The sequence below is a fragment of the Stegostoma tigrinum genome, chromosome 35 (genome assembly GCF_030684315.1).
Source record: "Stegostoma tigrinum isolate sSteTig4 chromosome 35, sSteTig4.hap1, whole genome shotgun sequence".
Classification (NCBI taxonomy): domain Eukaryota; kingdom Metazoa; phylum Chordata; class Chondrichthyes; order Orectolobiformes; family Stegostomatidae; genus Stegostoma; species Stegostoma tigrinum.
In genome coordinates this window covers 22,513,048-22,519,047 of record NC_081388.1, presented here as the reverse complement: position 1 = coordinate 22,519,047, position 6,000 = coordinate 22,513,048, and positions in this window count along the sequence as shown.

Sequence of the window (6,000 nt, the reverse complement as noted above, 5' to 3'; positions counted from 1 at the left end):
TGAGTCTAATTGCTATAGAGGAACACTAGTGCAGACACTGAGACTAATTGCTATAGAGGAACACTAGTGCTCACACTGAGTCTAATTGCTATAGAGGAACACTAGTGCTCACACTGAGTCTAATTGCTATAGAGGAACACTAGTGCTGACACTGAGTCTAATTGCTATAGAGGAACACTAGTGCTGACACTGAGTCTAATAGCTATAGAGGAACACTAGTGCTCACACTGATTCTAATTGCTATAGAGGAACACTAGTGCTCACACTGAGTCTACTTGCTATAGAGGAACACTAGTGCTCATACTGAGTCTAATTGCTAGAGAGGAGCACTACAGCCCACACTGAGTCTAATTGCTATAGAGGAACACTAGTGCTCACACTGTTTCTAATTGTTAGAGAGAAACAGTAGAGCTCACACTGAGTCTAATTGTTAGAGAGGCGCACTAGAGCTCACACTCAGTCTAATAGCTATAGAGGAACACGAGTGCTCACACTGAGTCTACTTGCTATCGAGGAACACTAGTGCGCACACTGATTCTAATTGCTATAGAGGAACACTAGAGCTCACACTGAGTCTAATTGCTATGGAGGAACACTAGTCCTCACACTGACACTAATTGCTATAGAGGAACACTCGTGCTTATACTGAGTCTAATTGCGATAGAGGAACACTAGTGTTCACACTGAGTCTAATTGCTACAGAGGAACACTAGTGCTATTACTGAGTCTAATTGCTATAGAGGCGCACTAGAGCTCACACTGAGTCTAATTGCTATAGAGGAACACTGGTGCTCACTCTGAGTCTAATAGCTATAGAGGAACACTGGTGCTCACACTGAGTCTAATAGCAATAGAGGAAAACTAGTGCTCACACTGAGTCTACTTGCTATAGAGGAAAACTAGTGCTCACACTGAGTCTACTTGCTATAGAGGAACACTAGTGCTCATACTGAGTCTAATTGCTAGAGAGGAGCACTACAGCCCACACTGAGTCTAATTGCTATAGAGGAACACTAGTGCTCACACAGTGTCTAATTGTTAGAGAGAAACAGTAGAGCTCACACTGAGTCTAATTGCTATAGAGGCGCACTAGAGCTCACACTGAGTCTAATAGCTATAGAGGAACACTGGTGCTCACACTGAGTCTAATTGCTATAGAGGAACACTAGAGCTCACACTGAGTCTAATGGCTATAGAGGAACACTGGTGCTCACTCTGAGTCTAATAGCTATAGAGGAACACTGGTGCTCACACTGAGTCTAATAGCTATAGAGGAGCACTACAGCTCAAACTGAGTCTAATAACGAGAGACGAACACTGGTGCTCACACTATGTCTAATTGTTAGAGAGAAACACTGGTGCTCACACTGAGTCTAATTGCTACAGAGGAACACTAGTGCTCATACTGAGTCTAATGGCTACAGAGGAGCACTACAGCTCACACTGAGACTAATTGCTATAGAGGAACACTAGAGCTCACACTGAGTCGAATTGCTATCGAGGAACACCAGTGCTCACACTGATTCTAATTGCTATAGAGGAACACTACAGCTCACACTGAGTCTTATTGCTAGAGAGGAATACTACAGCTCACACTGACTCTAATTGCTATAGAGGAACACTAGTGCTCACACTGTGTCTAATTGTTAGAGAGAAACAGTAGAGCCCACACTGAGTCTAATTGCTATAGAGGCGCACTAGAGCTCACACTGAGTCTAATAGCTATAGAGGAACACTGGTGCTCACACTGAGTCTAATTGCTATAGAGGAACACTACAGCTCACACTGAGTCTTATTGCTAGAGAGGAATACTACAGCTCACACTGACTCTAATTGCTATAGAGGACACTAGTGCTCACACTGAGTCTAATTGCTACAGAGGAACACTACAGCTCACAATGAGTCTAATTGCTAGAGAGGAGCACTACAGCCCACACTGAATCTAATTGCTATAGAGGAACACTAGTGCTCACACTGTGTCTAATTGTTAGAGAGAAACAGTAGAGCTCACACTGAGTCTAATTGCTACAGAGGCGCACTACAGCTCACACTGAGTCTAATAGCTATAGAGGAACACTCGTGCTCACACTGAGTCTAATTGCTATAGAGGAACACTAGAACTCACACTGAGTCTAATAGCTATAGAGGAACACTGGTGCTCACACTGAGTCTAATTGCTGTAGAGGAACACTAGTGCTCACACCGCTTCTAATTGTTAGAGAGAAACACTAGTGCTGACACTGAGTCTAATTGCTATAGAGGAGCACTAGTGCTCACACTGAGTCTAATTGCTATAGAGGAGCACTAGTGCTCACACTGAGTCTACTTGCTATCGAGGAACACTAGTGTGCACACTGAGTCTAATTGCTATAGAGGAACACTAGTGTTCACACTGAGTCTAATTGCTGTAGAGGAACACTAGTGCTATTACTGAGTCTAATTGCTATAGAGGCGCACTAGAGCTCACACTGAGTCTAATTGCTATAGAGGAACACTGGTGCTCACACTGAGTCTAATAGCTATAGAGGAAAACTAGTGCTCACACTGAGTCTACCTGCTATAGAGGAACACTAGAGCTCATATTGAGTCTAATTGCTAGAGAGGAGCACTACAGCTCATACTGAGTCTAATTGCTATAGAGGAACACTAGAGCTCACACTGAGTCTAATTGCTAGAGAGGAACACTAGTGCTCACACTGTGTCTAATTGTTGGAGAGAAACAGTAGAGCTCACAATGAGTCTAATTGCTATAGAGGCGCACTAGAGCTCACACTGAGTCTAATTGCTACAGAGGAACACTAGTGCTCACACTGAGTCTAATAGCTATAGAGAAAAACTACAGCTCACACTGAGACTAATTGCTAGAGAGGAATACTACAGCTCACACTGAGTCTAATTGCTACAGAGGAACACTAGAGCTCACACTGTGTCTTATTGCAATAGAGGAACACTACAGCTCACACTGTGACTAATTGCTATAGAGGAACACTGGAGCTCACACTGAGTCGAATTGCTGTAGAGGAACACTAGTGCTCACACTGATTCTAATTGCTACAGAGCAACACTACAGCTCACACTGAGTCTAATTGCTACAGAGGAGCACTACAGCTCACACTGAGTCTAATTCCTTGAGAGGAATACTACAGCTCACACTGAGTCTAATTGCTATAGAGGACACTAGTGCTCATACTGAGTCTAATTGCTATAGAGGAACACTAGTGCTCACAATGAGTCTAATTGCTATAGCGGAACACTAGTGCTCACACTGTGTCTAATTGTTAGAGAGAAACACTAGTGCTCACACTGAGTCTAATTGCTACAGAGGAACACTAGTGCTCATACTGAGTCTAATTGCTATAGAGGAACACTAGAGCTCACACTGTGTCTTATTCCTATAGAGCAACACTATAGCTCACACTGACCCTAATTGCTACAGAGGAACACTAGTGCTCACACTGAGTCTAATTGCTATAGCGGAGAACACTATTGCTCACACTGTGTTTAATGGTTAGAGAGAAACACTAGTGCTCATACTGAGTCTAATTGCTATAGAGGAACTCTGCAGCTCACACTGAGTCTAATTGCTATAGAGGAACACTAGAGCTCACCCTCAGTCGAATTGCTATAGAGGAACACTAGTGCTCACACTGAGTCTAATTGCTACAGAGGAACACTACAGCTCACACTGAGTCTAATTGCTAGAGAGGAATACTACAGCTCACACTGAGTCTAATTGCTATAGAGGACACTAGTGCTCACACTGAGTCTAATTGCTATAGCGGAACGCTAGTGCTCACACTGTCTAATTGTTAGAGAGAAACACTAGTGCTCTCGCTGAGTCTAATTGCTACAGAGGAACACTAGTGCTCATACTGAGTCTAATTGCTATAGAGGAACACTTGTGCTCACACTGTGTCTAATTGTTAGAGAGAAACACTAGTGCTCCCACTGAGTCTAATTGCTGTAGAGGATCTCTGGAGCTGACACCGAGACTAATTGCTATAGAGGAACACTAGAGCTCACACTCAGTCGAATTGCTATAGAGGAACACTAGTGCTCACACTGAGTGTAATTGCTACAGAGGAACACTGCAGCTCACACTGAGTCTAATTGCTACAGAGGAACACTAGTGCTCACACTGCGTCTAATTGTTAGAGAGAAGCAGTAGAGCTCACACTGAGTCTAATAGCTATAGAGGCGCACTAAAGCTCACACTGAGTCTAATAGCTATAGAGGAACACTAGATCTCACACTGAGTCTAATAGCTATAGAGGCGCACTAGAGCTCACACTGAGTCTAATGGCTATAGAGGAACATTGGTGCTCATACTGAGTCTAATAGCTATAGAGGAACACTAGTGCTCACACTGAGTCTAATTGCTATAGAGGAACACTAGTGCTCATACTGAGTCTAATTGTTATAAAGGAGCACTACAGCTCACACTGAGTCTAATTGCTATAGAGGAACACTAGAGCTCACACTGAGTCTAATTGCTAGAGAGGAACAGTAGAGCTCATACTGTGTCTAATTGCTATAGAGGAACACTAGAGCTCACACTGAGTCTAATAGCTATAGAGGCGCACTACAGCTCACACTGAGTCTAATAACTATAGACGAACACTGGTGCTCACACTGAGTCTAATAGCTATAGAGGAACACTGGTGCTCACACTGAGTCTAATTGCTGTAGAGGAACACTAGTGCTCACACCGCTTCTAATTGCTAGAGAGAAACACTAGTGCTGACACTGAGTCTAATTGCTATAGAGGAGCACTAGTGCTCACACTGAGTCTAATTGCTACAGAGGAACACTAGTGCTCACACTGAGTCTAATTACTACAGAGGAACACTAGTGCTCACACTGAGTCTAATTGCTACAGAGGAACACTAGTGCTCACACTGCGTCTAATTGCTACAGAGGAACTCTACAGCTCACACTGAGTCTAATTGCTATCGAGGAACACTAGTGCGCACACTGATTCTAATTGCTATCGAGTAATACTACAGCTCACACTGAGTCTAACTTCTGTAGAGGAACACTAGTGCGCACACTGAGTCTAATTGCTATCGAGGAACACTAGTGCTCACACTGAGTCTAATTGCTATAGAGGAACACTAGTGCTCACACTGAGTCTAATTGCTATAGAGGAACACTACAGCTCACACTGAGTCTAATTGCTATAGAGGAACACTAGAGCTCACACTGAGTCTCATTGGTATAGAGGAACACTCATGCTCTCACTGAGTCTAATTGCTACAGAGGAACACTAGTGCTCCCATTGAGTCTAATTGCTACAGAGGAACACTAGTGCTCCCACTGAGTCTAATTGCTACAGAGGAACACTAGTGCTCCCACTGAGTCTAATTGCTACAGAGGGACACTAGTGCTCCCACTGAGTCTAATTGCTACAGAGGAACACTAGTGCTCACACTGAGTCTAATTGCTATAGAGGAACACTACAGCTCACACTGAGACTAATTGCTACAGAGGAACACTAGTGCTCCCACTGAGTCTAATTGCTACAGAGGAACACTAGTGCTCCCACTGAGTCTAATTGCTACAGAGGAACACTAGTGCTCCCACTGAGTCTAATTGCTACAGAGGAACACTAGTGCTCCCACTGAGTCTAATTGCTACAGAGGGACACTAGTGCTCCCACTGAGTCTAATTGCTACAGAGGAACACTAGTGCTCCCACTGAGTCTAATTGCTGTGCTTTGGGGATGTTTGGCGAGTGGCAGCAGGGTATGAATTTTCTGCCACTGATTGATGAATTGCTTGTGTCTTCATTTTAAAGTTATCCGCTGTGGGCTAAATGGAAACTTCATCATCACTTTACCGTTACAGCGTCCTTCAAAAGCAGAGGTTTCTTTTTGAGGAATGTCAGTGAGGCCACTTGGTTTGGGTACTGACCTGTCACACCCAGTTAGACCTGACCGCTGTCTGCTCAGCTGGACATGAGTGGGCCCAGGGCCCTATTCAAACACGAGTCACTCAGGTA